This window comes from Scyliorhinus canicula, chromosome 18 (assembly GCF_902713615.1).
Source record: "Scyliorhinus canicula chromosome 18, sScyCan1.1, whole genome shotgun sequence".
Lineage (NCBI taxonomy): Eukaryota > Metazoa > Chordata > Chondrichthyes > Carcharhiniformes > Scyliorhinidae > Scyliorhinus > Scyliorhinus canicula.
The window spans coordinates 120,478,862-120,504,692 of record NC_052163.1 but is presented as its reverse complement, the minus strand read 5'-3'; the positions used below and the strand labels follow the sequence as shown (position 1 = coordinate 120,504,692).

Here is a 25,831-nt window from a genome sequence, read left to right as displayed (position 1 = left end):
TGGCCTGAACACCATAACCCTTAATCCCTTTATTCTTCCAAAAACTATCTATCTTTATCTTAAAAACATTTATTGAAGGAGCCTCTACTGCTTCACTGGACAAGGAATTCAGTTGAAGCATTGCACCTGAAAGACGCCATCTTTAACATGCCAACACTACTCATCCTCGATTTTCTTTGTGTTCCAGTCACTGGAGTGGGACTTGAACCCACCACCTTTGACTCAAAGGCGAGAGTGCTGGCAACTGAGCCATGGCTGACAAAGGACATTTAACCAAACTATGACACATTCTGGAGGTATTGAACATAGAGGGATAGATATATGACCACTCTTCAGGGGATTCAGGAATCTTCTTACACAATGGTAGTGATAACACTTCAGATGTACATCATTGGCTGTGAAGTGCTTTGGGACATTTATGGATCATCATACAAATACAAACTCCTGATTTCCTAACAAAGGTCACTGGGATAATCTGACACTTCCACACTCCCGGTCAGATCATTAGACCTGCAATGTTACAATCCTATCTCAAATCTAATGCTAATTGCTGCTGTGGCTCTTGAATTGTGGAATTGATCACTGTGCATCTTTTGGGTTTCCTCCGGGTGCTCTGGTTTCCTCCCACATGTCCTGAAAGACATGCTTGTTAGGTGGATTGGACATTCTGAATTCTCTCTCAGTGTACCCGAACAGGCGCCGGAGTGTGGTGACTAGGGGATTTTCACAGTAACTTCATTGCAGTGTTAATGTAAGCCTACTTGTGACACTAATAAAGATCATTAGATTATTAGATTCAAGAGTTTGCCCAAATGAAACAGGAAGGTCGTCAGACTCTTTTCAAATAGCCAGTTCTGTTGTGCGTAATTTAAATGGCTGGTGCTTAGATTTTCCCACAGATGCTTTGAAACGCTAGCAGTAAACCACTGGAATTAAAATGGCCCCAACAATATCAATGTGTGTGCCTCCAAGAAGGTTTTGTTGTTTTAGCTCTGTGATCCACCTCAGTTGCAAATATACTTGAATACCAGCTTAGCCTGAAAATTGGTCTAACTGTGTCATGTATTACAGTAAGAAGCCTGACAACACCAGGTTAAAGTCCAACAAGTTTGTTTCGAATCACTAGCTTTCGGAGCACAGCTCCTTCCTCAGATGAATGCACCTGAGGAAGGAGCTGTGCTGCGAAAGCTAGTGATTCGAAACAAACCTGTTGGACTTTAACCTGGTGTTGTGAGACTTCTTACTGTGCTCACCCCAGTCCAACGCCGGCATCCCCACATCGTGTCATATATTGATAGCAAAGCTATTGGCGAGCCGATGTGAGGAACGTACCACAATTAATTATTACGCTAGGGCCACACTGATATCAATATCGCTAAGAATGGAGTTGCCAGTTTCATTGTGGAAACCACCATCCAGCTGTTAACACGGCAAACTGTGACGCGGGACGAAATCTTCAAATGTCACAGGAGCCTCAGTTCAGCCTCTCATCCGTGGGGTGGCATTTCCCATAATACGGCATTCTCCCCATACTCAATTGCTGTGATCGCCTAGCTCATGTCCTGGCATGGGTCAGAACCTTTGGAGCAGAGCTGGTGCTGACATCTCGTCTAGATGTAGGCTGGGAACAAATGTTTCAGGGTAAATTATCCAATCGCACATTCCACAATGAACAAGGGGACAATTAAAGGTAAATTGGGTGGAGGCAAAGAATGTGCAATCGCCTGTGATCAGTTACATTTTCCTCAATTAAGTTTATGCAATTTGAAAATGTATCCCTTTTCGTCCAATTTTTAGTCTTGTGTATCAGCAATAACAAATTAGTGAATACACTCAAAGACAAGGCATAATTTTAAAGCATTTATTTAATTTAATCAAATTGTGCTATTGTGAAATATGCATTTTTTATATCTCATCATGTTACAATATTTTCTTATTTTCAATATTTCCTATACTTGTAGCTAGCTAGCTAAATATAGATATGGTCATGCCTCAGTATCAGGCTCGAAGGACCGTATGGCATACTCCTTCTCGTAGTTGCTATGTTTTATATTATGAACTTTCAGTCAATACCTTTAAAAACTGGACACAGATTATAAAAATGGCCACAGGGAGGCATGTGCTGTTTAGTATTCTGAGATGCAGGCATCCTAAGTCTCTAGCGAGTACCTAATTAAATATGGACGTTCATGGCCATCTGGGGAATTCACACATCCTTTTGTTTAAGGATGGATCAACATGAAAGAATGATAGAATTGAAGTCGACCTGACTCTATTTCACCCTGGACAAAAGGGGAATATGTGTAAGATACAGGTGAATGGATCCTATAAGCCACTGCATCATAATGGTTTCCCTCAAACAAACTAGACTAGGTGAATCTCAAGGTGTCAGACAAAACAGGATGATTGGAAACAACATACACACTGCCCTTCTGTTTGGAAAAATACTTTAAACTGGTGGTAGCCGCAAGGTGATGGAACCATTTTGCAATCTGCTTTAAAATCAGCAAGAAACTGTTTTGCAAACAGAGTTCCACCCATCAATCTGGGTGCAAGTTCCAAGCAGCCAAGGAAAATAAAACACAGTAAAGTGGGGAGATCCTGACAGAGAGAAGGGTTCCCCAAAAAGTTCACTTCCTAGAAATTCAACTTCAAGCCTGCTGAGAATCCTTTGCTTTACCAGACCTTCACTTGAATTTTAATGCATCAGTTTCATCTAAAAAATACTACAGGCCTGTCAGAAAAGGGACTGAGATAATTATAGGCTGTAACAATATATTACTATCAACTGCTCCTAATCATTGTGTGTGTGAGAGTGTGCGCGATACGTGATGATTAATTCAGGTTAAGCTTGTGAGAATAAATAGCATTCTTTATTTTTAAACTCACAAATTGCTTACTGCTGGAATTATTTAACTGGGACTCTCACACTCGGGGTAAGAAAACATAACTTTGGGGCAAGAAAACATAACTCTCTTGCACAACCATACTGACCATGGGCATTGACAATTCTTCCTTGACAATATTGAGTGATTTGACTGAGCCCTCTATTTAAATTAATCAATAAATGATTACTCACTCATCCCTTGATGCAACCAAATTAAATGTCAAATATATCTCCAGATAGTGTTCAATTCTGGTCGCCACACTACCAGAAGGATGTGGAGGCTTTGGAGAGGGTACAGAATAGATATACCAGGATATTGCCTGGTACGGAGGGCACTAGGTATGAGGAGAGGTTGGATAAACTCGGTTTGTTCTCACTTGAACGACGGAGGTTGAGGGACGACCTGCTAAAAGTCTACAAAATTATGAGGGGCATGGACTCAATGGATAGTCAGAAGGTTTTCCCCACGGTGGAATAGTCAATTACTCGGGGCAAAGATTAAGGTGCGAGAGGCAAGGCTTAAAGGAGATGTACGAAGGCAAATTGTATTTGCCTTCCAGGCTAATGGGAGCCTGGAACTCGCTGCCAGGGAAGGAAGTGGAAGCAGATACGATAGTGAATTAGTGACTTTTAAGGGGCATCTTGACAAATACATGAATAGGATGGGAATAGAGGGATATGGTCCCGGAAGCGTAGAGGGTTTTAGTTCAGACAGGCAGCAGGGTCGGTGCAGGCTTGGTGGGCCGAAGGGCCCGTTCCTATGCTGCAATTTTCTTTTACCTTTGTTCTTTATAACATCACGGCATGTTAATGAATAAGACTACCAACCAAATCACCTCTTCCACAAGCAACACTGCATATTACTAAACAAACCAAGTGATTGACTAATGATATTCAATATAATTAAACAAAACCATAAATATTTAAATCCTCTCTCTTCCAGCTATATTAAATCCTACAGCTCTTTCATTTACTATACATATCAGGCTGGCTGTTTTCCTTTCTATTAATTATCTTATGTTGGCCTCTTTCCTAAGTTTGACACTGAACCTTTGGCTTCTGCTTGGTATTCACATGTATTTGCATTCCCTAACAGAGTTCCCAGAGGGTGCCAACACATGTATTTCCATTTATAATGTTTTAAGCTGCCAACAGCAACACTCCTGGATGGTTGGGCCTGAAACCCGATGGTTGGAATACAAGGAGGTAACAGTCATGCTCAAGTTATACAAAGCCCTTTTTAGACCACACCTGGAGTACTGTGATTCTGGCCACCACGTCTCAGGAAGGATATATTGAGCTAGGAGTGAATGCAGCGTAGGTTTACCAGGATACCGCCTGGACTTCAGGTTATGAAGAGGGATTGCAAAAAACTAGGGTCATGTTCCTTGGGAGTTAGAAGCTTAAGGGATGATTTGACTGAGGCTTTCAACGGACAGTGAAATTGCAATGAGTCAAATTGGTGTGGCATTATGTAGAATTATCTAGAATATAAATCTAGATTCACCTGAGGAAGGAGCAGTGCTCCGAAAGCTAGTGATTTGAAACAAACCTGTTGGACTTTAACCTGGTGCTGTAAAACGTCTTACTGTGCTCACCCCAGTCCAACCAGCATGTTCACATCATAGAATATGAAGGGTTAATGTAATGTCATAATTGACCACTAGATGGAGCTAGATGCAGAACTATGTAAAGCACTGACTCTCAGGCTTCTGGGAGAGGGCTGAAGAGCGTGCAGAGGAGAGGTCTGGAGAGTGAAGAGTGCAGGTATAGATAGAGTGTAGACACTAGTGTCAGCTGAGCAAGGAGCAGTGCTCCGAAAGCAAGTGATTTGAAATAAACCTGTTCGACTTTAACCTGGTGTATTACTTCTTACTTAATAGAGTGTAGTTTGTTGATTACTAAATTATTGCTTGCTAAAGGAATAAGTGGTTGAGCTTTAATAAGTAGTGTAATTAATGTTAACTTTGTTATTGAACTTAGCTTCTGTGGCCTTTGTGAACACTACGACACCCATCCTGAACACCACAATTGGGATAACTCAAAATTCCCATTGTGTCAAAGTCGTCAACCATTCGTGTTGGCACAATGTCAAATGGAAAGATGAATTCCACACTGGTAACTTTGGATTAATCCAACTTGTTTAAACAATCAGAGTGGAGTTAGACCGCACAGGCGTGCAACATCATGGAGCACTGGGCAAGCCATTATTTGGCATCAAAATCTCCCTGTGAAAAGATAGGCAAAACCTGCTCAATCAGTGAGAAATTTCATAGTGTTGTCAATCAGAGAGGAGGCGAAGTTGTCACAGCATGTGAAAAACCTTGGTGTGAAGCAGAAAGTGGATATTACAAAGGAGTTTGTCCATTATTATGAAACAAAAGGCGTGGGGTGTCTTGGTGGCACAGTGGTTAGCACTGCTGCCTCACAGCGCCGAGGTCCCGTGTCTGCGTGGGTCTCACTCCCACAACCCAAAGATGTGCAGGGTAGGCGGATTGCCAACGCTACAAATTGCCCCTTAATTGAAAAATAAAATGAACTGGATACTTAAAATTTTGGGTACTTTAAACTGCCTTGAGAGGCAATCCTCGGGGTATAGAATAAGCCAGAACTACACATGGGAAAAGGGATGACACACCTTACCTTTGCTTGTCTAATTGCCCGCCAGGAAATCCTGCTCGGCTGGCGATCTGCAGCACCACACGCAGCTGTTGACTGGCTGGTAGACCTGTCGGAATTTCTCCACATGGAGAAGATCAAGTTCATCATCTGAGGGTCAGAGTATGGCTTCCACAAAGCGTGGAAACCATTCACCAACTTGTACTAAAACCTGTTCGAAGCCAACAACCAATACAGTGGGGGGGGGGGGGGGGGGGGGGGGGAGGGGGCGGGGGGGGGGGGGCACATGGGAGTCAACGGGACCACAGGAGACGGATAGAAATAGGAGGGGAGGAAATAGAAGGGGGGAGACCAGAGGAAACCATAAAGAAGAGGCCAAAGAGTGGGTGACACAAAGACCAGAGGGCCCAACACAAGGCCACACAAAAGAGAACCCTCAAAAACAGCTGACAACAGGGTGAGGAGGGAGGGGAGGCCAAGTGATAGGGAGGGGGAGGAAGGAGAAGGAGGACACTGCCCACATATAAACACCAGACAACTACCCATGGTGAGGAAAAGGGCCAAGGAAAGGACCCTGAAACAGCGACAGATGGGAGATTGTTTGGGGGCAAGGGGGGAGGGGCGGGGGGGGGGGGGGGGGGGGGGGGGCGGCGACACCGATAAAGAACAATTTGCTAATTGTAATTGTCGCATCTATCTTTAACAAATGTACAGTGTATAAATGTATAAATTTGAATAAACATATTTCAAAGACAAAAGAAAATTTCAAAATGGTTTCCACATTTGGCAAGGTTGCCGACAACCCACCACACACGTCTGTGTAAATAAGCTGGTGGTCTTGAAGCACTGAGCTCATCATTATCGATTAAATTAATGAATTGATTCACTTCATCTTCAAAGCATATGTTGTCCCAGTAGAATTCACTTAATTTCTTACTGCAGAAGATTTTTCTATTCTCACCCAAATCGTCTGTCGAAAAGTACGCAAAATAAATCAAGTTTTATTCAGAGATTCACTTCTACTCTGCAATTGCACCATTATTGTATCCAAGTAACATTGACAGTCTCAACAGTGATCTTCTCTTTCCATTTTAACATGATTTAATTGCCTCTAGTTTCATTGAAAAATAACTTCCTGTGCCTTGTATGGTTCTCATTGTCAGAGGGGCCTGTAATGTTTGTTAATGTCAGTGCCTCTTCTTCCACTGTGCTGTAGTCATTTTGAACTTCCATGCCAAAACTTTTAACTGAGGCTAACAAATGTGCACCATTTAATAAAATGTAATCAACATTTTGATGTGATTTGCTGATGATATTCATCTTTAAGTAAATGGTTCCGCACAACAGTAAAAACAGCAATGTTGTACCTTTCAAACTTCTCTGCTTAGGGCTTTGTTTCAACTTTCATATGTGGTTTCCTTTATATCAACAAAGTTCATTTACAATGCCAAAACAGCATCTGCCACGAATTATTTTTACCGTCAGATGTTTTCCTTGGCCTGCTCTAAGCAAGGTTGCAATATGTTCCACCGATGTGTGGAATGTGGAAAAAAAAGGCAGACACAGTTTAAACAAGGTCAATAAAGTGTACAGCTCCCTCACAGGATTCAGCTGCAGCATTGCATATTAAATTCAGGGTGTGACTGGAACATGGGATGAATGGGGTGCAGGGGCTTGCATTGTTCAGTCTTGCTTGTAGACCTGAATATTTTCTTGCCATATTTGTGGTAATCTAGCAGCTCTGCCCACGTCAGTTTATGATGTTCAAACCTAAATTTGCAATGATTTCCAAAACTGCTGCCTCCGGAGACTCAGAAGTGTGGGAGTGCAGCTGGACAAAGCAAAGAAATGGCTCTTCAACTTCACCATCGCTGGTCACATATTTCAAAATGAATGTTAATTGGTCCACATGACTCACAACTGGTGCTGAATCAACTATTGTTGAATAATATTTTGCATCCGTTAATTCATTAGTGAATTGGTTTCTGAGTTGCTCTGCCACGATAGTGATGTAGTCATTGTGATTCTATGCTTGAAAAAGTTGATCTTCCCTGAGCCACAATATTGCTAACTTCAAATGCTCTTTGAGGAGCTCGTCAAATTCACTGAGATATCCAAGGCAGGCTAAGAAATGACCTTTCCGAGTTGACACCGATGATTCATCATATCCTCTTAAAGGAATTCCCAAAGAAGACAGAAGTTTGACTGTGGCAACAACAGGTCTCAGCACTTTCCTCCAGACAGGACATTCCTTTCCAAACAAAGCCAATAATGCAGAATCAGTCTGTCATAATATCCACTCATGTATATAATGAGATGCAGACAGGCAGTGATTGACACATAGGATGACCAGTAAGCCTACAACACAGTACAGCCAATCACCAGACAGGATACTACCACTATAAATCCAGAGGGCACTAGGTTTCCCGCTCTCTCGGGACCCAGCTACTGAGACAGTCAGAGTCCATGAGCTAGCAAGTGCAAACACCATGCGGTAGCTAGTAAGTCTGGTCAGGCTACTACAAGGTCACCAGTCAGATCAGTGTCGACCCACAGCTGAATATGTATAGCAGTTCTATAGTTGAATAAAACAGTGTCGGATCTTCTCCAGTGTTAGACGTCTGTTTCTAACTTCCCTGCATCGAGTGCAGTCCACATCGAACCAACCAGCCGAACACATCACAGTCCTTCCAGATAATTTACATCTTTGAATGAACGCACACACAGCTTTAATATGAGCTTTGGAAGTTTCATGATCAGTAATATCTCTTCCACATTTCTTCAGTTGGTGTACCCATTGACAAATTATTGAATTATTCATTTTGCTTTGGCTAATGATGTTTTTTAAGAACAAAGAAAAGTACAGCACAGGAACAGGCCCTTCGGCCCTCCCAGGCTGTGCCCGATCATGATACCCAAACTAAAAAAAAAACCTTCTGCCCTTACTCGGTTAGTATCCCTCTATTTCCTTCCTATTCATGTATGCAGATGCCTCTTACATGTTGCTAATGTGTTGCTAATTAGTTCGGAGAATTTATGTTGATCAGCCCAAGATCCTGGAGTACAATTTGTATCACATTTGTTGTTTGAGGTAGTCTAAACTAGAAGATGCAATCTTCTAAGAGTTGTGAGAGAGGGCGCTGAGGACCCGGGTTCGAATCCCGGCTCTGGGTCACTGTCCGTGTGGAGTTTGCACATTCTCCCCGTGCCTGCGTGGGTTTCACCCCCACAACCCAAAAGATGTGCAGAGTAGGTGGATTGGCCACGCTAAATTGCCCCTTAATTGGAAAAAATAATTGGGTACTCTAAATTTATTTTTAAAAAGAAAATTTTTTTTTTAAATTTTAAATTAAAGATGGCAGGATAGATTGAGAAAGCGGTTTTTCACGGTAACTTCATTGAAACCTACTTGTGCCAATATGCACAAAAACAATATATGGGATCCTGGGTACACGCTAAGACTGGGAAAGCAAGGAAGTTGTAAAGAAACTTTAGAAATGCTTGTTTGCCCACAGTGAGTAAGTGAACGCAGTTAAGAAATGAACATAAGAATTCGGAGTGGGAGTAGGCCACTCGACACCTCAATAGGATTATGGCTGATCTGATTGTAACCTCAACCCCACATTCTGCCAGCCCCCTAGTTAATCACTCTAGCTTTGCCTTAAAAATATTCAAAGACTTCCACTGCTTGTTGAGGAAGAGAGTTCCAGAGACGTACGATCCTCTGAGAGAAAAGGTTTCTCCTCAACACTGCCTTAAAAATGAGTGACTCCTCATTTTTAAACAGTGACCCCTAGTTCTACAATCTCCTACACGACGAAACCCACAAAAGGAAACATCCTCTCCACATCCACCTTGTTGATAGCCCTCAGAATCTTAAATGTTTCTATCAAGTGGCCTGTTACTTTTCTAAGCTCCAGTGGCTACAAACCTAACCTCTCCGACCTTTTCTCAAAAGACAACCCACCCATTCCTGGTATTAGTCCAGAAACCTTCTCGGAACTGCTTCTACCGCATTTCCATCTCTCTTTAAATAAGGGGACCAGTACTGTGCACAATACTCCAGATGTGGTCTCACCAACGCCCTGTGCAACTTAAGCATCACCTCCCTACTTTTGTAATCAATTCCTCTCACAATAACAGATTGCAGCATTGAGTGCAACTCCAGGCACAGTTTGAGTTTGAAAATTTGCTGAGTGAGGCAATTTTAGGGGATAATTGTTCATCTCTTTCTGAAGTTCAGGCGTGTTTGCCTTTGGCATTTAACGACACTTTACTGTTAAAGTTACGTTTCTTTCAGTCTTAGTCAGGGATAATCATGCTCCCAACAGGAGGTGCAGCTACAGTTGATGAGGTAACCAGTTAGAGCTGTTTCTCTTGACAGCTGTATTGACTCATCTCTGTAGGATTTCAGCTATTATAAATACAGCTGACCTTGCTCAGCACAAAGAGTAAGCATGCATGAAGATAGCAGTCGCTGATTGCAGCTTGACACAGAATGTGAGCTTGGGAATTTGGTGAGTTAGGAAACAAGTGCTTTTCTGGCTGGAATGGACTGAGAGAGGAGCCGGTGACCAGCAGCTGACAGAAGGCATGAAGCCCAGAAGAATTATTTAGGTGAAAAAATAGGTGAGTGGCTGGTAAGTTTTAAATGTTGTTTCTCTAAAAAGGGCAGTAGTTTAAATTGGTACAGGGGAGATTTAAGTATTGCATTAAATTTACAGTTTAATGAGTTCAATCACTTGATATCACTACAGATAATCATTGATTGATACTTTTAAACAAAATTAGTTAATTAAAGAAACAGTGAAGGTGATGGGACAGGTGGTGTGTTGCAGCTGTTGCACGTGGGAGCTGCTGGAGAACTGTGTGATCCATGCATTTGTAGCAAGGGTCTGCAGCTTTGGCTCAGAGTTGATGAGCCAGAGTCTGATCTTCAGACACGATGATTCATTTATTGATTCATTTATTGATTCCTTGATTTGACACTATGATTCATTGATTTATTGTCATATGTACCGATGTACAGTGAGATGTACTTTTTCTGCGACCAAGGGAACGTACACAGTATGTACATAATAGACAAAAACAATTAACAGAGTACATTGACAAGTAGTACATCGACAAATAGTGATTGGTTACAGTGGGGAACAAGGGCTAAACAAAGCAAATACATGAGCAAGAGCAGCATATAGCTAAAAGAGTGCTAAGCATTAAAAGTGCCTTGGCTGTGGGAACTCAGTCAATGTCTCATATAATGAATTAACCATTGCATTCCAGTGTATTCAGCACTGAGAATGTATTGTTCTCCATCTAATCAACTAATCAATTCTTAAAGTCTCTGCCAAGCTTTGGGACATAGCAAAATGTGGGAAAACATATGCAGTACTTTTCTTCAGACTGTGCCCATAGACGCTAAGCTAGTTTTGATAGGCACCAGTCAATCTTGAGTAATTTCCAATACTTCATGAACAAATCATCCTCTGAGTAACAGACATTCATTTGAACAAACTAGAAGGTCTCAGCAAAGAATTAGAAGCCATGAAAGTAAATGAGATGTTAAACCAGAGAAAAGAATTGCCTTAAAAGTAGGACCTCGTGGTCAAGGTCTTTGTTCCTGAATTCCTAAATTTTTGAATCATCTATCTGTTTGCGTTTAAAGTGATTTATTTTTGTGCTTATGCTTTTTGCCATGGGCTTAACTTTTTTATGTATTGATTGATATTTCATTTCTAAGTTTTTATTCAGTTCTTATTCAAGTGAACCAGTGAGTAATTAACAATAATAAAGTCACATTTTTGACACCTCTCACCAACTGGACTATCGATTCTTATTAGAAGTGAAAATCAGACTCCCTACATAGTCTTATGTACAGGAGCTAAGAAACCTGAAATAATTGAAAGCTGAGCAATATATTTAAATATATGAGGGCTAGGCCGACCCAAAATTTCGAGAGAAAAAAAGAGAGCGTTTCAACGGGAACGAGAAGTGAGGGAGTTTAAAAGGCAGCAGCGACCAAAAGGTTAGAGTAGATGGCAGAGGAAAGTGGTTCTAACGGGAACCTAGTGGGGAGATGTTCCGATATATACGAGCCCCACTGAAATTTGCCGAGAGAGATGCCAAAACATTTTTTGTGCTTTTGAGAAAATTGCTAAACCGTTGAGATTGCCACAAGATTGTTGGGCCCTACTCTTACAGGCTAATCTTGTGGAATGGGGCTAGTGAAATCTATGCGCCTTTATCTGAGAAAACGTCTAGAGACTATGAGATAGTGAAGAAAGCTATATTAGGGCATATGAGCAAGTAGCAGAGGTGTACAGGCGGAAAATTAGAGTGATAAGAAAACAGACTGAACAGATTTATGGTGAATTCGATAGGGTTAAGCAAAGTCATTTTGATAGGTGGGTAAGGGGCTTGAAAATAGGAGAAACCTATGAAGGTCTTAGAGAGATAATTCTGTTGGAGGAATTTAAACATTCATTACCTACCATGATTAGGACTCGTGTTGAGGAGCAGAAAGTTAGAACTGCCAGACAAGACATGGAGCTTACAGACAACTATGAGCTGTTTCATAGGCCAAAGCCCTTCTTTGGACCCAATTTCAAATCAGAGAATGTTAGAATGTGGGAAGGTGCAAGAGAGGACAGGTCAGCCAGAGAAGGAGTGGTCGGAAACTCAAAGGAGGTCTCACCTCAGAATACAACGGAGCCTGTTGAAGGGGTGAGAGATATGAAAAGGTCAGATGTATTCATTGTAATAAATTGGACTACACCAAATCATTTCACTATGCTGGAGATTAAACAGTCAGCCACAAGGTGTTATGAATCTTCAAACTGGAAATATAAAATTAGAGGCTGGAGAACAGGAGAGGCAGGTGGGGTTGAGTGAAGGAACAGACAATAGGAAGAAACATGTGTGCACCGGAGAAGAGTGACCAGCAGGTGCTGGACATGTTAAACAAATTTGTGTGCCGGGGTACAATAGTTCCATGTGGATAGGATCAAAGGGGAAAAGATATTAAAATGTTATGAGATACAGGCATGAGTCAATCCATAATGTTGTGGGACAAAGGCATTAGTTCTCCAGAAGGGATATTATAAGAAACAATGCAGCATTCTCGGAGAAAGGAAATAACTTCTTTTAGTGAAAATGTATCGAATCAGAGATTTTATAGTGCAGCAGGAGGCCATGGAGTCTGCACCGACCCTTGGAAAGAGCACCCTACTTAAGCCCACACCTCCACCCTATCCTCGCAACCCAGTAACCCCACCTAACCATTTCCTTTTGGACACTAAGGGACAATTTAGCACAGCCAACCCACCTAACCTACACATCTTTGGACTGTGGGAGGAAACCAGAGCACCCGGAGGAAACACATGCAGACACGGGAAGAACGTGCAGACTCCGCACAGACACTGACCCAAGCCGGGAATCGAACCTGGGACCCTGGAGGTGATAACCACTGTCTTACTGTGCTGCCTGAAATTTATTTTAAAATTAAGAGGCAATTTAGCGTGGCCAACCCACCAATGCTGCACATCTTTAGGTTGTGGGGGTGAGACCCACGCAGACACGGGGAGAATGTGCAAACTCCACACAGGCAGTGACATGGGGCTAAGATCAGACTGGGGTCTGCGGCGCCGTGAGGCAGCAGTGCTAACCACTGCGCTATCGTGCCGCCTTCCTTTAGTAAAAATAAGCTGACAAAGTAGCTTGAAGATAGGGGAGGTAGCAGTGGATGTGGTAGAAACCTTGCCCATTGCAGGCGTTCAATTCATTCCAGGGAATGATTTCGCAGGACTCCAGATGGTAGTGATGCCCACTGTGGTCAAACAGCCAATAAAGAAACCTACCACAGAGAAATTAAAAACAGACCCCCCACCCCTGCCCCCCTGGAGATTTCTGGATTGCATGGTGGTGCAAGCAGAGGCTCATAAACTAAGCCAAAAGAGGGAGGAGTTGCCAGCCCAGGGAGATCAGGTAATCCGATACCAATTTTAGTCAGCTGAATGACGACAATGAGACAGACACAGAGAATGAGGCAGATGTATTCAATTCAAAGAGGTTGATTGAACTGCAGAAGAGTTATTCAAAAGTAACACATTTAAAGACAGCCCAGCAGGGAGTACATCCAGGGTTGATAGGAAGGCTGAGACTTAGTGTTTTAGAACTGGAGAGCGAGCACCTGTGTTGTAAACTGTGTCAGATGCACCCTTGAAAACTGGATTCAGTGAGCCATGGTGCATTTAAAGGAAAACCATCTGGTACACACCCCAGAAAGCTGCAAATCACACAGTGGGTCGAGAGAACACATTGAAAATGTCTTGGGTTAGAGGAGTTGAGGCCAAGCATGAGGCCTTGTTAGTAATGAAGCAGGGGCATGATGAGAGGTCAACTCCGACAGTGACCAGCAGAATGCTTGCACAGCAGCTTAGAAAGAGGGAGGCAGCCAGGGAGATAGGGAAAGTAAATGATGGAGATGGAGATTCAGCAGGAATGAATAAGGCGTTTAGCCTACAGTAGGCTGTACAGGTCAGAACCCCCTCCGGGGCCGGAGGGGATGAGGCACTTCTTGGAGGGGCTGAATTTCCCAAAGGTGGACGGGGAGCTGGTAGAAGGCCTGGGGGCCCTGATCGGGTTGGAAGAGATAGTGGAGGGTCTGAAGGCCATGCAGGCAGGTAAAGCCCCATGGCCGGACGGGTACACAGTGGTGTTTTATAAAATTTTCTCTGGGATATAGGGGCCGGTGTTGATGAGGATGTTCAATAACGCAAGGGAAAGAGGGGTGCTGTCCCCGACCATGTCACAGGCCACGATTTTGCTGATTCTGAAGCGGGACAAGACCCCGGAGCTGTGTGGGTCCCACAGGCCGATATCCCTGTTGAATGTGGATGCCAAATTGCTGGCCAAAATGTTGTCCACCAGGATTGAGGATTGTGTTCCGGATGTTATTGGGGAGGACCAGATGGGGTTTGTTAAGGGTAGGCAGTTGGTGGCCAAGGTTTGTTAAACGTGATCATGATGCCCCCAGAAGGTAGGGAGGTGGATGAAGTGATCGCAATGGATGCAGAAAAGGCTTTTGATCAGGTAGAATGGGATTATCTGTGGGACGGTTCGGATTTGGGCGGGCCTTTATTGCTGTGTCAGGCTCCTGTGGCAAGCATACGGATGAATAGGACAACATCGGACTATTTTAGACTGCACCGGGAGACGAGACAGGGATGCCCCCTCTCCCCGCCTTTGTTCGCACTAGCTATATAGTTGGCAATTGCTCTGAGAGCCTCAAGGAGCTGGAAGGGGCTGGGTGGGGTTGGGGGGGGGGGGGGGGGTGGGGGGGGGGGGGGGCACAGAGTCTCGCTCTATGCAGACGATCTGCTTCTGTATGTATAGGACCCAATAGAGGGGATGGAAGAAATCTTGGGGATTCTAGGGGAATTTGGCCGGTTTTCGGGGTATAAATTAAAATGGGGAAAAGTGAGATGTTTGCGGTCCAGGCGAGGGGACAGGAGAGGCGATTGGGGAGCTGCCGTTTAGATTAGTAGGGGGAAGCTTTCGGTACCGAGGCGCGGGAATGGGACCGGCTGCATCAATTAAATCTGGCCTGACTAGTAGACCTAATGAAGGACGATTTTCGGAGATGGGACACGTTTCCGTTGTCACTGGCTGGGAGGGTGCAGGCAGTGAAGATGACGATCCTCCTGAGATTCCTGTTTGTAGTACAGTGTCTCCCCATCTTTATTCCACGGTCCTTTTTCAAACGGGTCAACAAAGTGATCACTGGCTTCGTTTGGGTGGGCAAGACCCCGCGAGTAAGGAAGATAATTCTTGAGAGGGGTCTACCATTCCAGTAAATAGCATCGGCAACCTCTTAAGGACCCACTCAGTTTTCTCAAGGGATGGTGACCATATGGGCGGCACGGTAGCAAAGTGGTTGGCGCTGTTGTTTCACAGAGCCAGGGACCCGGGTTCGATTCCCAGCTTGGGTTACTGTCTGTGTGGAGTCTGCACATTCTCCCCTTGTCTGCTTGTGTTTCCTCTGGTTTCCTGCCACAAGTCCCGAAAGACGTGCTTGTTAGGTGAATTGGACATTCTGAATTCTCCCCCAGTGTACCCGAACAGGCACCAGAGTGTGGCGATTAAAGGATTTTCACAGTAACTTCATTGCAGTGTTAATGTAAGCCTACTTGTGACACTAATAAAGATTATTATTAGAACAGGACACAATACACTAATTGTGGCCAAACCAGAGCTTTACAAAGACTCAGCATAGCCTCCCTACTTTTGTACTCAGTACTTCATCTATGAAACTCAAGATCCCCTATTTCTTTGCGAGCCACTGTCTCAATATCTGGCCACCTTCAATGGTCTAAGCACACATCTCAGATCTCTCTGTCCTTTCCCATTCTTCAGAATGGCGCTATTAAGTTCCTATTGCCCGTCCCCATCCCATCTGGCAAAATACTTGTCTGTATTAAATTCCATTTGTCACTTATATTCCCATTCTGCTGGTCTGTCTATTTGCTGTTGCTGTTGATTTCTATCATCCTGACTGTTTGTCACTCTTCAATGTTTGGTATCATCAGCAAGTTTTTAAATTTTACTCTGTGCTTTATTCCAGTATCCAAGTCATTTATATATGGCCAGAAGCCAAAAGATATTTCATAAATATGTCTATCTCTCCCTTCCCTTTGGGATGTGGGTCAAGAAAAAAACTTTTCCTGTTATTCTCAAAATCAATTAGAGCCATCCTAGCCTGAGTCAATCAATTGCCATAATCTTGGTTTGAATTAGATTCTGAGCTATGACACTCTACACACTAACTCATCAAGTTTTCATTCACACTTTGAGCGCCTGGTCTGTTAATAAATCTACACTTCATCAGAATATTTTGAACTTAGGGCGGCACGGTTGCGCAGTGGTTGGCTGAGGTCCCAGGTTCGATCCCGGCCCTGGGTCACTGTCTGTGTGGAGTTTGCACATTCTCCCTGTGTCTGTGTGTGTTTCATCCCCACAACACAAAGATGTGCAGAGTAGGTGAATTGGTCATGCTAAATTGCCCCTTAATTGGAAAAATATAATTGGGTACCCTAAATTTATTTTTAAAAATAATTTTTTGAACTTGTGAATTTAAAAAATAAATAAATCTAACTTCAACTTCAATGAAAGAAAAAGATTTAAAATGTAAAATGGGAATGCTTTACAGAATTAATGACTGTTGGATGTGCAAAATCCAGTAACTGAGCTCCTGAGGTTTGAGCCAAGTACAAAGATTATGTAAGGGAAGCCAGCAGTGGTACTTTAAGAATTTGGAACAGTATGATGGAAGGGAGAGCATTGCCAATTCGAAAAAAATGTCAAGGGGCACTTGCTGCTCATTTCCACTTCCAAGAAGAAATGAAGAATTTGCATTTATATAGTATCTTTCATGTCTTCAGGACTTTCCAAAGTTCTTCACAGACAATTAGGCACAGTAATTGTTGTTACAAAGTGAAACATGGACAGAATTTGAGCACATTAAGGTCCTGAAAACAGCAATGAGAAAACATGAGCAGGTAATTTGTTTTAGTGATGTAAATTGAGAGATAAATATCTGCACATAAATATCTTCCTTTTTAAAAATAAATTTAGATTACCCAATTCATTTTTTGCAATTAAGGGGCAATTCAGCATGGCTAATCCACCTACCCTGCACATCTTTGGGCCCTGGGGGCGAAACCCACGCGAACTCGAGGAGAATGTGCAAACTCCACACAGATAGTGACACAGAGCCAGGATCAAACCTGGGACCAAGGCGTTGTGAGGCAGCAGTGCTAACCACTGTGCCACCGTGCTGCCCCCCCCCCCAAAAAAATGCACATTCCAGATACTAACCACTCTACCTCAAAAAATTGTCCCCTCCTATCCTCTCTCTGGTCCCTTGTCTTTACTGTATCCTTATATATGTTAAGTAATGGGTTAAGAGACATTGCAATTAGTTGTCTCATTTATGTTAAGTGTTCAATGATTGTCTCATTTATGTTAAGTGTTCAATGATTGACACTGATATGTAAAGGGGCTTCAGGTGGACTCTGGAGCTTGTGATGATCTGTAGAGTTCTGTGTAGAGTGAGTTTGAACCATTAAAGGCGTGTTGGTGAAAAAGGAGCTGAACTCTTGTCACTTCATACCACAGCATCTAGTACATGCTAACAATGGTAGCAGAGGATGGTTGCTGTGTAAATGTGAAGGCTTGAAAGATACAATTTTTCCAGATCAAACCAAGGAGTGGAAAAAAAAGGGAAACATGGTTGAACCCAGGACAAAGATGGCTGGTTATGATTATCCTCCCCTATTTTCTGAAAGGGAATCATGCGACCAATGGAGAAGTGCGGTAGTTATCTGGACTAAGGTGACTGCTTTAGGAAAGAGAAAACAAGGTATGGCATTGGCTCTTTCTTTACCATATGGCAGTAAAATCCAAAACATAGTGCTTTCTGAGCTGGAGTAGGAAGAGTTAGACTCAGAAAAAGGTCTGGCGACTTTATTACTTTATATGGACAAGATTTATAAGAAAGATGACTTGTTAAGTGCATATGAAGCATGGTCGGATTTTGATAAGTTCCAGAAAATGGAGGATTTATCTATGGAAGACTATATAATGGAATTTGGCAGACTATATAAAAGGTTGCAGAAACACAGGCTGGAATTTCCACAGTCTGTGTTGGCCTTTAAATTACTTGACTGTGCTAGAGTGAGCAACATGGATAGGCTCCTGGTTTTGACAGGAGTTCAGTTTACGGATAACGATACCTTATTCGAACAGATGACAACAGCTTTTTAAAAAATTTTGGGGAAACATTCAATTCCAATGGCTCTGATGACACAAATAGGTCAGCCTGCTATAAGGCAGAATATGGAAGATACACTACTAACAGGATGGCAAAATCGTATGGCTATGAACAGGCCTCAAGACTATAAAAGAAGACCGAGACAAGGAAATTATGAAGACAGAAACCCAGTTAGAACCTACAATAGGAGGATGAACCCCAGAAATGCACAGGGCATGATAAATCGATGTTTTCGATGTGACTCTTAATACCATTATGCTTTCAACTGTTCAACTCGTTATGATAGAGTATTTGAAGCGACACATGACACGAAGAGTCAGAAGAGGAAAAAGATAGTGACCAGAAAGAAGGCATTGTCCTATTAACAAGCTGTTTTACGCCGGTAATGAGGGTGTTGGTTGCAGAATCTTTTAACTGTGCTGTATTGGACAGTGGCTGCACATCTACTGTGTGTGGGATTGATTGGTTAAAATGTCATCTGGACTCATTGAATGCTGAAAATCGTAACAAGGTTAAGGAATTTAAAAGTTCCACAAGTTTCAGGTTTGGTGATGATAATACTCTGAAGTCGCTGAACAGAGTGGTGATCCCTTGCAATATTGCTGGAGTGAATCATTTTATTAGCACGGATGTTGTATCAAGTGAGATACCTTTGCTTCTGAGCAGACCGTCGATGAAGAAAGCACACATGAAGCTGGATATGGAACAGGATAAGGCAACAGTTTTTGGAAAGACGGTGGACTTACAATTTACACATTCGGGACATTATTGTATTCCATTATTGACAAATAATATTTCAAGTAGAGTGGTTAATGATGTATTAATGACAGTTGATAATGCGACTTTAGCAGGTAAAATGCTTATTGTAGTAAAACTGCATAGGCAATTTGCACATCCGTCTCCTCGGAGGCTGAAAAAATTTATTAAAGGATGCAGGGGTAAGGGATGATGACTATTCTAAGCTGATAGAACAGGTTAGTGATCGCTGTGAAGTTTGCAGGAAGTACAGAAGGACACCAGCACGACCGATAGTAACCCTGCCTTTGGCCAGGGATTTTAATGACATTGTGGCCATGGACCTTCATATCTGGTATAAAGCAAATAATATATTTATTTTGCATTTTGTAGATTTAGCTACCAGATTTAGTCAATCAACGATTGTACGAAGTAAAGAAAAGAGAGTAATTTTGGACAAAATTGTGGAAAAATGGATCGGGACAGGAATGGGTCCACCAGCAAAATTCTTTACGGACAATGGGGGAAAATTTGCTAATGATGAGTTTAGGGATATGTGTGAAAACATGAATATCAGAGTTATGAACACGGCTGCCGAAAGCCCGTTTAGTAATGGTGTCTGCGAAAGAAATCATGCTGTTATCAATGACATGCTTCGGAAACTTTTGGGAGATCGACCAAACTGCACGCTAAATTCAGCTTTAGCATGGGCGGTACATGCAAAGAATTAATTGCAGATGGTTGGGGGCTATAGTGTTTGGTAGAAATCCTAAAATTCCCTCCATTTTGGATGACCAGCCTCCAGCTTGGGAAGGGACTACAATTAGCTCAGGTTTTGCTGAACATTTAAACGCGTTACATTGCAGTAGAAAAGCTTTTTTGGAAGCCGAAGTCTCTGAAAGAATTCGCAGAGCTTTAAGACATAATGTACGGCCATCAGATGCCGTTTTTCAACAAGGAGAAATGGTATACTATAAGAGAGACAATTCTAATGAATGGAAAGGCCTAGGGAAGATCATAGGCATAGATGGCAAAACATTTATTTTGCAACATGGTAATCAAACTGTTAGGGTACATTCATCAAGGATAATGGCTACCGATTACAAATTTTCAAATTTAGACGGAGCAGACAGACAAGACGAGGAACCAGAGTCATCTGGTATGCATGTGTTACAGAACTATGAGGACCAGTTAACTGATATAGACAGGGTTTCTGTAGAGGAACACGACACTTCTGATAAATTAGATCAGGCCATTTTTCCGAAAGGGCAACTGCCAAAGGTTGGTACAAAAGTCACATACTTGCCTGAAGGGTCTAGTCAATGGAAGGATGCAACTGTTATTAATAGAGCAGGGAAGGCCACTGGAAAGTATAAACATTGGTTGAATGTACAGCATTCAGGGGAGGAAGTTAAGACAATGGATTGGGAAAACGAAGTTCAAAAATGAAGGGCACAAAAACGCAGTGCCAGTTCAGATAGTACATCGGATAGTGAACAGGTTCGCAGAAAAAGGTCGAGAACTATTGAAAGGACATCCCGCTACAGAAGAGAAAGATCAAGCAGTAGCAGTACAGAACGAGATACCAGGCAGGAAAGGGGATGTAGTTTATCAAGATCTCAGAACAGGAGTAAGACTACGAATACTAATAGAAGTAGAAGCCCGCATACATGTGAGATTTTGGTGGCTTCAAATAAATTAGATGAAAAAGTTATCAAAGATGCTAAACAGCAAGAATTGCATAGTTGGAGTGAATTTGGGGTATACACGGAAGTACCGGATAGGGGACAAAAAGCTCTATCCCACAGATGGATTTGTACAGAAAAGGTTCTTCCAGATGGAAATTTTAAAAGGCAAAGGCTAGGCTTGTGGCAAGGGGATTTGAAGAAAACTTAGACGATCAGGACTTAAGGGTAGATTCACCTACAGCAGGAAAGGTTATTTTAAAGATCTTCTTTGCTCTATTAGCCACAAAGGCATGGGACTGCAAATCTATAGATATGAAAGCTGCCTTTTTGCAGGGGCATCAGCTCCAGAGAGACATTTTTCTCCATCCTCCTAAAGAAGCAGCTAACACAGAAGGAGTACTCTGGAAGTTGAACAAATGTGTATATGGATTAAATGATGCATCTAGAGTGTGGTACTTTTCGGTGAGGTCAGTCTTGTTAAAGTTAGGCTGTTGCCAGTTGAAAGCAGGTCCTGCAATGTTTTACTGGCACTATAAAGGAAATCTTGCTGGCATCTTCATGATGCATGTCGATGATTTTTTGTGGGATGGGACTAGTGATTTTGAAGCTATTGTAATCTCTGGTTTGAGGAAAGAATTCAAGGTTGGAAGTCAGGCTTCCGGTGCATTTAAATATATTGGTTTGGAAATCGGACAGACTCAGTTAGGGGCAACTTTACGTCAGCAATCTTACTTGGAAAGCATCAGTCCAATAGCAATTAGTCGTGGCCGGGTTTCACAAAAAGACGCAATGGTTTCGAAGATAGAAAAAGAGCAACTGCGAAGTTAATTGGGCAACTGAACTGGTTAGGAAGACAGACTAGACCGGACGTGAGTTTTGATGTCTTAGAGTTGAGTACAAAGGTGAATGATCCCAAAGTGGAAGACATAATAAGAGCAAATAAAGTGTTGGCCAAACTAAAAATGCAGCAGTGTGTTTTGAAGTTCCCTGTTTTAGGTGATCCTAGGCATTTGAAACTCATAGTTTATAGTGATGCGTCCTATGTAAATTTATGTGATGGAGTTTCAAGCGCAGGAGATTTTATAATTTTTCTTTTGGGGAACAATGGTAAATGTTGCCCTCTTGTGTGGGGAAACAAAGAAAATAAGGAGAGTGGTCAAAAGCACTTTGGCTGCTGAGACATTAAGCTTAGTGGAAGCGATGGATATGGCCTTTTATATAAGTCAGATATTGACAGAAATCTTGGGATTAGAGGATTTAGGTAATATACCTATTGACTGTCACATTGACAATAAATCTCTGTGGGAAAATGTGCACTCTACAAAAAGTGTCAATGAAAAGAGGTTACGGATAGACATGGCAAGTTTAAAGCATCTGTTGGACAGAGGGGAAATAACAAAAATTAAATGGGTTGACAGTAGCTATCAACTGCCAGACTGTTTCACGAAAAGAGGGGCTAGTTCACAGAAACTTTTAGATATCGTGAACGAAGGGCGCCTGTTTCTGTGAATGTTTTTTTTTTCTTCTACCTAAAAAAAAGGGGGAATCAGGTGTGTGTTTTAGTTTCTTGAAATGTTAGTTTCTTGAAATTTTGTTTTTACCTAATCGGTTTTTTTTCTCCAAGGAAGGGGAGACTGTTAAGTAATGGGTTAAGAGACATTGCAATTAGTTGTCTCATTTATGTTAAGTGTTCAATGATTGTCTCATTTATGTTAAGTGTTCAATGATTGACACTGATATGTAAAGGGGCTTCAGGTGGACTCTGGAGCTTGTGATGATCTGTAGAGTTCTGTGCAGAGTGAGTTTGAACCATTAAAGGTGTGTTGGTGAAAAAGGAGCTGAACTCTTGTCTCTTCATACCACAGCATCTAGTACATGCTAGCAATATATAGTATTCTAAGTCAGAGTATTTCAAACCTTTTTGTCAGGGACCCATTTATACCAACCGACTATCCTTCGGGACCCTCACTGGCCGACCGTTGTGACCGACGCCAACCACGCTGCAACCCACGCCGGCAACCTTCATGACCCACGCCGTCTGACCTTTGCGACCCACGCCAGCCGACCTACTATTTTTGCGTACCTTTAATATGACAGGTGAGCCTGCTTGGTCTTCACAATCTCACTTGCTTTGATATTCAATGTTACATTTCTGCTAACGACGTCAGCTGATGATTTAATATCTCACTGCATCTGTTGAAAAAAATCAAGAGGTTTGCCCTCAAACATGTATTGAACCTTCAAGTGCCTTAGAAGTTTTGAGGGTTTTTAAAATATAAATTTAGAGTATCCAATTCATTTTTTCCAATTAAGGGCCAATTTAGCATGGCCAATCCACCCAGTCTGCACATCTTTTGGGTTGTGGGGGCGAAACCCATGCAGACAGGGGGCGAATGTGCAAACTCCACACGGACAGTGACCCAGAGCCGGGATCGAACCTGGGACCTCGGCGCCGTGAGGCAGCAATGCTAACCACTGCGCCACCGTGCTGCCCGTGTTTTGAGGGTTTCAACCTATCATTTGCCAGTACTTCCCTGCCTATAACACACATGAGCTTTGCATCCTGATTTGCATTTGCACAGTTATTAAACCCATACCTGAAGAAATCATCTTTATGCTGCCTTGTTCCTATTTTCAGCTTCCTCTTCATTCACACCAGCAGCACCGGCAGCTATAAATGGAGGAATCTCTCTCGTGCCCAGAGCACGTGATGTCAGTGTACCTTGACCTGCTTCTGGAGTGAGACTCCATTGATTTTTTAAAAAAAGAATCTGCTCCTGGCTCGGCATTCTGTTCTGCCCGGCTGGGCTCCAGGCCTGTGCACTGCTTAGGGGGCACGCATGCACGGGACGGCCGGCATTCTGAAAGCTGGTTGCAGCCGGCATTTTTAAAAGCCGGTCACGACAGTTGGACGCTTCTTCCCACAATTGGAAATGTCTTGACCGATGGCCCCGTGACCCTCCCAATATTCACCCTCCACCCACCCGCGGGTCACGACTCTGACTTTGAAAATGACTATTCTGTATAAATGTAAATTATTCTGATTACTTTCAAAATTAGTTTGTTTGTTTGGTTTCCATTTACTTCTGTGGGATCAAATCGTACTCCAGGGATTTGAATGCATGACCTAGGCTGAAACTACCAGCCCAATGCCATCTTTTGGATGTGAATTAAATCCAGGCTCTGTCTCCTCTCTCAGCAGGACATTAAACAAAAAATAAATCCCATGGCACTATTCAAAGGAGAGAAGGGGAGTTCTCCCTGACGTCTGGACCTAACCAACATTATCCCCCAATCAAGAGTCAGGATTAAATCAGATTATTTCAGCACTTGTGACCTGCCCACGCTCCTGCGGACAACTCCCGCTCTCCCATCACATGACCTCCTTTGTAGGCGTGTCATCACATTTTCACATGCCCACTCTGTCTAAAGTCAGTATTGGAGTGCGGTTAAAGGGAGCTTGCTGTGCACAAATTGGCTGCTGTTTCCTGCATCAAAATGGCGAATACCGCTATAAAGTCTTTATTGCCTAGGCTCTAAGCTTTGGAATATCCTCTCCACACCTCTCTGCCGCTCTACTTTACTTTCTTTCTGTGATACACTCTTTAAACCCTACTATTTTGATAGGCTTTTGGTTATCTGACCTAACATTTTCTTATGTGGCTCAGTGTTATACTTTGTTTTATAATGTTCCCATGAAGTGCCTTGGGATGTTCCATTATGTTAAGGGTGCTATATAAATATAACTTGTTGCACTGCATTTTGGGACATCCTGATGTCGTGAGAGAAACATCTGTAATGATCGTTCTGATGTAAGGTCATCTCGACCTGAAAAGCTAACTCTGTTTCTCTCCACAGATGCTGCCTGACTTGCTAATAGCATTGCCAAACCTCCAGGCTTGGCCTGGGGTCTCCAGCAGTTGCCGTTCAATCTCCAGGACGCACATGTGTGCCGCCAAGGAGAAAATTCATCGGGACATGAAAAAAGATGGTCTTTAAAAAGAAAAAATTGTTTCTACATTTCTCGTATCACATTTAAAAAGAAACCATGGTGGGTTATGAGTCTCTTTCCTTATCAATTGGCGCAGGAAGGCAGTCCATCACAAGGATGGATGTGTTCGCCGACTAATGGATGGTGGTGGAGGGGGGGAATTGATGTGATGGAATCTTCAGGAATACATTTATTCACAGTTGGCAACCCTACCTGCCGAGCATTTCCAGCATTTTTTGTTTCTTTATCTCCCATTTCCAGCAACCCATTTAGATTTCAATGCAAGTTTCTTTTCCACCTTTTCATAAATACAAAGCCCTGCCTGATTTTAAATATTGACAGAAACAGAAAATCCTGGATAAACTCAGCAAGTCTTGCAGCATCTGCGAAGAGAAAAACATAGTTAATATATTCATTACGTCAAGGGTGCTATTTCAATTTAACTTGTCGCACTGCGTTTTGGGTTAAAAATAAAGGGGCTAAATTGCTGGCTTGTAATGCTGAACAAGCAATAGCACAGGTTCAATTCCTGTACTGGCCTCCCCAAACAGATGTCGGAATATGGCGACTAGGAGCTTTTCACAGTAACTTAATCGAAGCCTACTTGTGACAATAAGCAATTATTATTAACGTTTTGAGTTCACCTGGCTCTTCTTCAGAACTGAAGTGGGGGTAGAAATGAAAGTCGGGGTAGGAATTCTTCAGTTCCATAGAAGACTCAAATTAGACTCAGAACGTTAACCCCCGTTTCTCTCTCCACAGATGCTGCCGGACCTGCTGAGTTTTTCCAAGCATTTTCGTTTTTATTTCAGATTTCCTGCATCTGCAGTATTTTGCCTTGATTTATCGGCCTGGATTTCCAAAGCCTTTGCTCAAATCTGGCCTTAACCTGCTCTGCTCCATGCAGAATCCAGCTGGCTCCCATCTCCCCAATAATAACTTGGAAGGCCCTCATCCCCAGAGGCCAGCCAGACCACTTTGATGAGTTGGGGATGGAGAGGTGGGCGTGGGCAATGTGGACTGATGGGCATGGGCAATGTGGACTACAACTCCCGGCGTGCCTAGCGGCCCCCTCTTGCCGCGTC

General features: G+C 42.7%; 1 long non-coding RNA gene across 1 annotated transcript; it reads left to right on the top strand.

Moving 5' to 3' along the window:
• Positions 1–9,978: 9,978 nt before the first annotated feature.
• Positions 9,979–24,922, top strand: LOC119952821. Its single transcript, XR_005457893.1, has 3 exons — positions 9,979–10,135; positions 22,684–22,852; positions 24,614–24,922. It is a non-coding gene; the product is annotated as an uncharacterized LOC119952821 (long non-coding RNA).
• The last annotated feature ends 909 nt before the right edge of the window (positions 24,923–25,831 follow it).